The sequence below is a fragment of the Onychostoma macrolepis genome, chromosome 15, assembly GCF_012432095.1.
Source record: "Onychostoma macrolepis isolate SWU-2019 chromosome 15, ASM1243209v1, whole genome shotgun sequence".
Classification (NCBI taxonomy): Eukaryota; Metazoa; Chordata; class Actinopteri; order Cypriniformes; family Cyprinidae; genus Onychostoma; species Onychostoma macrolepis.
Window position 1 is genome coordinate 1 of NC_081169.1, and position 7,907 is coordinate 7,907.

Below are 7,907 nucleotides of genomic sequence, written 5' to 3' on the forward strand. Positions count from 1 at the left end.
TCTTTTGTTTTCTTGCCTTTCCTGCCACCTCTTGTTTTGGAAAAGGCAGAGGCCACGCCCCTTTTGCGCTAGCACTCCGATGCCACGGACAAGGGTGTCCAGCCCCTTCCTTGGCGGATGCCGCCGTGCGTCACTTTGGAATTGGGCACGTGTACAAAACCTGGCGCAGCGTCGCCCTGTCCCCCAAACTCGGCGGCGATTGTGTCAGTCAGGCGGGTCCAGCCCCAGCAGCCCAGCACCTGCACGGTATGCGAGGTGTCGAGATGGCTCGCCGGGCCCCACCACCTTGGTGAGAGCTCGCAGGAACGCGAGGGGTACAGATACCTCGGCGGGCCAGCAGTCTCGTGTTTCGCCACGGCGGCACATATACTAAAATTGGATCGATACAGAGAAGATTAGCATGGCCCCTGCGAAAGGATGACACGCCAAATCCGTGAGCGCTCCATCTTTTGGTCGCGATGTTCGTGCCCCTCTACTCTTCGGCCCTCGAGCCGTGAATACACGCAGGTATTCACTCTAAAATCAGTCCCCATCCCCTTTGCTTGAGAGACATTTAACTGCAGCCCGCTGCGGTTCGTGCGATGTCCTTAACTGCCTGCAGCTGTCACCCAGTCTGCCTCGCTGACTCTTTTGTTTTTCTTGCCTTTCCTGCCACCTCTTGTTTTGGAAAAGGCAGAGGCCACGCCCCTTTTGCGCTAGCACTCCGGTGGCTCTAAAATCAGTCCCCATCCCCTTTGCTTGAGAGACATTTAACTGCAGTCCGCTGCGGTTCGTGCGTGTCCTTAACTGCCTGCAGCTGTCACCCAGTCTGCCTCGCTGACTCTTTTTGTTTTTCTTGCCTTTCCTGTCACCTCTTGTTTTGGAAAAGGCAGAGGCCACGCCCCCCTTTTGCGCTAGCACTCCGATGCCACGGACAAGGGTGTCCAGCCCCTTCCTTCGGCGGATGCCGCCGTGCGTCACTTTGGAATTGGGCACGTGTACAAAACCTGGCGCAGCGGCGTCGCCCTGTCCCCCAAACTCGGCGGCGATTGTGTCAGTCAGGCGGGTCCAGCCCCAGCAGCCCAGCACCTGCACGGTATGCGAGGTGTCGAGATGGCTCGCCGGGCCCCACCACCTTGGTGAGAGCTCGCAGGAACGCGAGGGGTACAGATACCTCGAGCGGGCCAGCAGTCTCGTGCTCGCCACGGCGGCACATATACTAAAATTGGATCGATACAGAGAAGATTAGCATGGCCCCTGCGAAAGGATGACACGCAAATCCGTGAAGCGCTCCATCTTTTTGGTCGCGATGTTCGTGCCCCTCTACTCTTTCGGCCCTCGAGCCGTGAATACACGCAGGTATTCACTCTAAAATCAGTCCCCATCCCCTTTGCTTGAGAGACATTTAACTGCAGCCCGCTGCGGTTAAATGCGTATCATAACTGCCTGCAGCTGTCACCCAGTCTGCCTCGCTGACTCTTTTTGTTTTTCTTGCCTTTCCTGCCACCTCTTGTTTTGGAAAAGGCAGAGGCCACGCCCCCCTTTTGCGCTAGCACTCCGGTGCCACGGACAAGCGTGTCCAGCCCCTTCCTTCGGCGGATGCCGCCGTGCGTCACTTTGGAATTGGGCACGTGTACAAAACCTGGCACGCAGCGTCGCCCTTTCCCCCAAACTCGGCGAGCGATTGCGTCAGTCAGGGCGGGTCCAGCCCCAGCAGCCCAGCACCTGCACGGTATGCGAGGTGTCGAGATGGCTCGCCGGGCCCCACCACCTTGGTGAGAGCTCGCAGGACGCGAGGGGTACAGATACCTCGGCGGGCCAGCAGTCTCGTGCTCACATATACTAAAATTGGATCGATACAGAGAAGATTAGCATGGCCCCTGCGAAAGGATGACACGCCAAATCCGTGAGCGCTCCATCTTTTGGTCGCGATGTTCGTGCCCCTCTACTCTTCGGCCCTCGAGCCGTGAATACACGCAGGTATTCACTCTAAAATCAGTCCCCATCCCCTTTGCTTGAGAGACATTTAACTGCAGCCCGCTGCAGTTCGTGACGTGTCCTTAACTGCCTGCAGCTGTCACCCAGTCTGCCTCGCTGACTCTTTTGTTTTTCTTGCCTTTCCTGCCACCTCTTGTTTTGGAAAAGGCAGAGGCCACGCCCCCTTTTGCGCTAGCACTCCGGTGGCTCTAAAATCAGTCCCCATCCCCTTTGCTTGAGAGACATTTAACTGCAGCCCGCTGCGGTTCGTGCGATAATCCTTAACTGCCTGCAGCTGTCACCCAGTCTGCCTCGCTGACTCTTTTGTTTTTCTTGCCTTTCCTGTCACCTCTTGTTTTGGAAAAGGCAGAGGCCACGCCCCTTTTGCGCTAGCACTCCGATGCCACGGACAAGGGTGTCCAGCCCCTTCCTTCGGCGGATGCCGCCGTGCGTCACTTTGGAATTGGGCACGTGTACAAAACCTGGCACGCGGCGCCGCCCTGTCCCCCAAACTCGGCGGCGATTGTGTCAGTCAGGGCGGGTCCAGCCCCAGCAGCCCAGCACCTGCACGGTATGCGAGGTGTCGAGATGGCTCGCCGGGCCCCACCACCTTGGTGAGAGCTCGCGGGAGCAGCGAGGTACAGATACCTCGGCGGGCCAGCAGTCTCGTGCTCGCCACGGCGGCACATATACTAAAATTGGATCGATACAGAGAAGATTAGCATGGCCCCTGCGAAAGGATGACACGCAAATCCGTGAGCGCTCCATCTTTTGGTCGCGATGTTCGTGCCCTCTACTCTTTCGGCCCTCGAGCCGTGAATACACGCAGGTATTCACTCTAAAATCAGTCCCCATCCCCTTTGCTTGAGAGACATTTAACTGCAGCCCGCTGCGGTTAAATGCGTGTCATAACTGCCTGCAGCTGTCACCCAGTCTGCCTCGCTGACTCTTTTGTTTTTCTTGCCTTTCCTGCCACCTCTTGTTTTGGAAAAGGCAGAGGCCACGCCCCTTTTGCGCTAGCACTCCGGTGCCACGGACAAGCGTGTCCAGCCCCTTCCTTCGGCGGATGCCGCCTGCGTCACTTTGGAATTGGGCACGTGTACAAAACCTGGACCGGATCGCCGTCGTCACTGTGCGTGTACAAAACCTGGCCCTCGCCTGTCCCCAAACTCGGCGGCGATTGTGTCAGTCAGGCGGGTCCAGCCCCAGCAGCCCAGCACCTGCACGGTATGCGAGGTGTCGAGATGGCTCGCCGGGCCCCACCACCTTGGTGAGAGCTCGCAGGACGCGAGGGGTACAGATACCTCGGCGGGCCAGCGGTCTCGTGCTTCGCCACGGCGGCACATATACTAAAATTGGATCGATACAGAGAAGATTAGCATGGCCCCTGCGAAAGGATGACACGCCAAATCCGTGAGCGCTCCATCTTTTGGTCGCGATGTTCGTGCCCCTCTACTCTTCGACCCTCGAGCCGTGAATACACGCAGGTATTCAGCGTACTCTAAAATCAGTCCCCATCCCCTTTGCTTGAGAGACATTTAACTGCAGCCCGCTGCGGTTAAATGCGTGCAGCTGTCACCCAGTCTGCCTCGCTGACTCTTTTTGTTTTTCTTGCCTTTCCTGCCACCTCTTGTTTTGGAAAAGGCAGAGGCCACGCCCCCCTTTTGCGCTAGCACTCCGGTGGCTCTAAAATCAGTCCCCATCCCCTTTGCTTGAGAGACATTTAACTGCAGTCCCGCTGCAGTTCGTACGTGTCCTTAACTGCCTGCAGCTGTCACCCAGTCTGCCTCGCTGACTCTTTTTGTTTTTCTTGCCTTTCCTGTCACCTCTTGTTTTGGAAAAGGCAGAGGCCACGCCCCCCTTTTGCGCTAGCACTCCGATGCCACGGACAAGGGTGTCCAGCCCCTTCCTTCGGCGGATGCCGCCGTGCGTCACTTTGGAATTGGGCACGTGTACAAAACCTGGCACGCGGCGTCGCCCTGTCCCCCAAACTCGGCGAGCGATTGTGTCAGTCAGGCGGGTCCAGCCCCAGCAGCCCAGCACCTGCACGGTATGCGAGGTGTCGAGATGGCTCGCCGGGCCCCACCACCTTGGTGAGAGCTCGCGGGGCGGTACAGATACCTCGGCGGGCCAGCAGTCTCGTGCTATACTAAAATTGGATCGATACAGAGAAGATTAGCATGGCCCCTGCGAAGGATGACACGCCAAATCCGTGAGCGCTCCATCTTTTGGTCGCGATGTTCGTGCCCCTCTACTCTTCGGCCCTCGAGCCGTGAATACACGCAGGTATTCACTCTAAAATCAGTCCCCATCCCCTTTGCTTGAGACATTTAACTGCAGCCCGCTGCGGTTAAATGCGTGTCCTTAACTGCCTGCAGCTGTCACCCAGTCTGCCTCGCTGACTCTTTTTGTTTTTCTTGCCTTTCCTGCCACCTCTTGTTTTGGAAAAGGCAGAGGCCACGCCCCCCTTTTGCGCTAGCACTCCGGTGGCTCTAAAATCAGTCCCCATCCCCTTTGCTTGAGAGACATTTAACTGCAGTCCGCTGCAGTTCGTACGTGTCCTTAACTGCCTGCAGCTGTCACCCAGTCTGCCTCGCTGACTCTTTTTGTTTTTCTTGCCTTTCCTGTCACCTCTTGTTTTGGAAAAGGCAGAGGCCACGCCCCCCTTTTGCGCTAGCACTCCGATGCCACGGACAAGGGTGTCCAGCCCCTTCCTTCGGCGGATGCCGCCGTGCGTCACTTTGGAATTGGGCACGTGTACAAAACCTGGCGCAGCGTCGCCCTGTCCCCAAACTCGGCGGCGATTGTGTCAGTCAGGCGGGTCCAGCCCCAGCAGCCCAGCACCTGCACGGTATGCGAGGTGTCGAGATGGCTCGCCGGGCCCCACCACCTTGGTGAGAGCTCGCAGGAACGCGAGGGGTACAGATACCTCGGCGGGCCAGCAGTCTCGTGCTTCGCCACGGCGGCACATATACTAAAATTGGATCGATACAGAGAAGATTAGCATGGCCCCTGCGAAAGGATGACACGCAAATCCGTGAGCGCTCCATCTTTTGGTCGCGATGTTCGTGCCCCTCTACTCTTCGGCCCTCGAGCCGTGAATACACGCAGGTATTCACTCTAAAATCAGTCCCCATCCCCTTTGCTTGAGAGACATTTAACTGCAGCCCGCTGCGGTTAAATGCGTATCATAACTGCCTGCAGCTGTCACCCAGTCTGCCTCGCTGACTCTTTTTGTTTTTCTTGCCTTTCCTGCCACCTCTTGTTTTGGAAAAGGCAGAGGCCACGCCCCTTTGCGCTAGCACTCCGGTGGCTCTAAAATCAGTCCCCATCCCCTTTGCTTGAGAGACATTTAACTGCAGCCCGCTGCGGTTCGTGCGTGTCCTTAACTGCCTGCAGCTGTCACCCAGTCTGCCTCGCTGACTCTTTTTGTTTTTCTTGCCTTTCCTGTCACCTCTTGTTTTGGAAAAGGCAGAGGCCACGCCCCCCTTTTGCGCTAGCACTCCGATGCCACGGACAAGGGTGTCCAGCCCCTTCCTTCGGCGGATGCCGCCGTCGTCACTTTGGAATTGGGCACGTGTACAAAACCTGGCACGCGGCGTCGCCCTGTCCCCAAACTCGGCGGCGATTGTGTCAGTCAGGCGGGTCCAGCCCCAGCAGCCCAGCACCTGCACGGTATGCGAGGTGTCGAGATGGCTCGCCGGGCCCCACCACCTTGGTGAGAGCTCGCAGGACGCGAGGGGTACAGATACCTCGGCGGGCCAGCGGTCTCGTGCTCGCCACGGCGGCACATATACTAAAATTGGATCGATACAGAGAAGATTAGCATGGCCCCTGCGAAAGGATGACACGCAAATCCGTGAAGCGCTCCATCTTTTTGGTCGCGATGTTCGTGCCCCTCTACTCTTCGGCCCTCGAGCCGTGAATACACGCAGGTATTCACTCTAAAATCAGTCCCCATCCCCTTTGCTTGAGAGACATTTAACTGCAGCCCGCTGCGGTTCGTGCGTGTCCTTAACTGCCTGCAGCTGTCACCCAGTCTGCCTCGCTGACTCTTTTGTTTTTCTTGCCTTTCCTGCCACCTCTTGTTTTGGAAAAGGCAGAGGCCACGCCCCCTTTTGCGCTAACCTCCGGTGGCTCTAAAATCAGTCCCCATCCCCTTTGCTTGAGAGACATTTAACTGCAGCCCGCTGCGGTTCGTCGTAATCCTTAACTGCCTGCAGCTGTCACCCAGTCTGCCTCGCTGACTCTTTTGTTTTTCTTGCCTTTCCTGTCACCTCTTGTTTTGGAAAAGGCAGAGGCCACGCCCCCTTTTGCGCTAGCACTCCGATGCCACGGACAAGCGTGTCCAGCCCCTTCCTTGGCGGATGCCGCCGTGCGTCACTTTGGAATTGGCGCGTGTACAAAACCTGGCACGCGGCGTCGCCTGTCCCCCAAACTCGGCGGCGATTGCGTCAGTCAGGCGGGTCCAGCCCCAACAGCCCAGCACCTGCGGTATGCGAGGTGTCGAGATGGCTCGCCGGGCCCCACCACCTTGGTGAGCTCGCGGGAGCGCGGTACAGATACCTCGGCGGGCCAGCGGTCTCGTGCTTCGCCCGCGGCGGCACATATACTAAAATTGGATCGATACAGAGAAGATTAGCATGGCCCCTGCGAAAGGATGACACGCCAAATCCGTGGCGCTCCATCTTTTGGTCGCGATGTTGGTGCCCTCTACTCTTCGGCCTCGAGCCGTGAATACCGCGCAGGTATTCACTCTAAAATCAGTCCCCATCCCCTTTGGCGAGAGACATTTAACTGCAGCCCGCTGCGGTTAAATGCGATAATCTTAACTGCCTGCAGCTGTCACCCAGTCTGCCTCGCTGACTCTTTTGTTTTTCTTGCCTTTCCTGCCACCTCTTGTTTTGGAAAAGGCAGAGGCCACGCCCCCTTTTGCGCTAGCACTCCGGTGGCTCTACAATCGTGTCCCATCCCCTTGCGGAGACATTTAACTGCAGTCCGCTGCGGTTAAATGCGTGTCATAACTGCCTGCAGCTGTCACCCAGTCTGCCTCGCTGACTCTTTTGTTTTTCTTGCCTTTCCTGCCACCTCTTGAGGTAGGAGTGTAGCTAGGGTGTGCGATATATATCGTCTGCGATAATATCGTAATTGTTATTTTAAGGATATGCAATTTGACATTATCGAGTATTTTGCAAAATCCAAACAAAACACCTGCGGAGTGCACGCTTACATTACGTGATGAAGTCTAGACTACAGCGCGCAAGATTTAGAGTGTGTTCTTTCACTGCATGATTCAGTCTAATAAAATGCACTAAGAATGATCACAAAATTCAAGATATGGAGCAGAAAAAAAAAATATATATATATATATATATTGTGACGGGAGGAGCCAACGACAGACACAGTGGGTGTGGCGTCAGGCCTCGGAGAGGCTTTTATTAACAAAATAACGTGTCCAGGGAAGAAGTGTCCAAAATAAACAGGGGGTCTGGTGTCCTCGTCGTGCTGCGGGGCTTGTGCCGGAGGGCAGTGTTCCAAAGGGAAGGGTCCAGGAAGGGGCGGAGTCCGCGGCCGCACGCGCTCCCACTCGGGTCCGGGCGCGAGGGCGGCGGCTTCATCACAGCGGCGGCTCTTACACGTCGTCCACGGCCTTTGGCAGGACTTGTACGGCCCGACATCCTGGTCCGGCGGCCGTAATACGGGTGCGGCTTTTGTCCGGACCGCGGGTTCGGCAGCTCACGTCTTCGGTGGCGCGATGTCCCCACGCACCCTTCCTGGACCCACGAGGACACCAGCGTGCATGCACGGGGAAGAGACCGGTCTCTCGAGGAGAGGCGCTGGGCATTTAACAGCGGCGGTGATGAGGCTTCATTCAGTCCAGCTGTGCCTCATCACACGCCGCCAGCCCGCGTTGATCCCACGCCTCCTCTCATCCACCCACTCCAGTCGGG

The 7,907-nt window shown here is 57.1% G+C and overlaps 9 non-coding genes across 9 annotated transcripts; all 9 read left to right on the top strand.

Annotated features, from left to right (window-relative positions):
* Nucleotides 1-344: 344 nt before the first annotated feature.
* On the top strand, nt 345-452 carry LOC131521064 (U6 spliceosomal RNA). Its single transcript, XR_009266210.1, has one exon. It is a non-coding gene; the product is annotated as a U6 spliceosomal RNA (small nuclear RNA).
* Nucleotides 453-1,174: 722 nt separating this feature from the next.
* Nucleotides 1,175-1,281, top strand: LOC131521043 (U6 spliceosomal RNA). The gene has a single exon (XR_009266190.1). It is a non-coding gene; the product is annotated as a U6 spliceosomal RNA (small nuclear RNA).
* Nucleotides 1,282-1,792: 511 nt separating this feature from the next.
* Nucleotides 1,793-1,904, top strand: LOC131521026 (U6 spliceosomal RNA). The gene has a single exon (XR_009266178.1). It is a non-coding gene; the product is annotated as a U6 spliceosomal RNA (small nuclear RNA).
* Nucleotides 1,905-2,624: 720 nt separating this feature from the next.
* LOC131521060 (U6 spliceosomal RNA) lies at nt 2,625-2,730 on the top strand. Its single transcript, XR_009266206.1, has one exon. It is a non-coding gene; the product is annotated as a U6 spliceosomal RNA (small nuclear RNA).
* Nucleotides 2,731-3,280: 550 nt separating this feature from the next.
* Nucleotides 3,281-3,388, top strand: LOC131521063 (U6 spliceosomal RNA). The gene has a single exon (XR_009266209.1). It is a non-coding gene; the product is annotated as a U6 spliceosomal RNA (small nuclear RNA).
* Nucleotides 3,389-4,077: 689 nt separating this feature from the next.
* Nucleotides 4,078-4,187, top strand: LOC131521030 (U6 spliceosomal RNA). Its single transcript, XR_009266182.1, has one exon. It is a non-coding gene; the product is annotated as a U6 spliceosomal RNA (small nuclear RNA).
* Nucleotides 4,188-4,905: 718 nt separating this feature from the next.
* On the top strand, nt 4,906-5,012 carry LOC131521062 (U6 spliceosomal RNA). Its single transcript, XR_009266208.1, has one exon. It is a non-coding gene; the product is annotated as a U6 spliceosomal RNA (small nuclear RNA).
* Nucleotides 5,013-5,728: 716 nt separating this feature from the next.
* LOC131521044 (U6 spliceosomal RNA) lies at nt 5,729-5,835 on the top strand. Its single transcript, XR_009266191.1, has one exon. It is a non-coding gene; the product is annotated as a U6 spliceosomal RNA (small nuclear RNA).
* A 707-nt stretch (nt 5,836-6,542) lies between these two features.
* On the top strand, nt 6,543-6,650 carry LOC131521065 (U6 spliceosomal RNA). Its single transcript, XR_009266211.1, has one exon. It is a non-coding gene; the product is annotated as a U6 spliceosomal RNA (small nuclear RNA).
* The last annotated feature ends 1,257 nt before the right edge of the window (nt 6,651-7,907 follow it).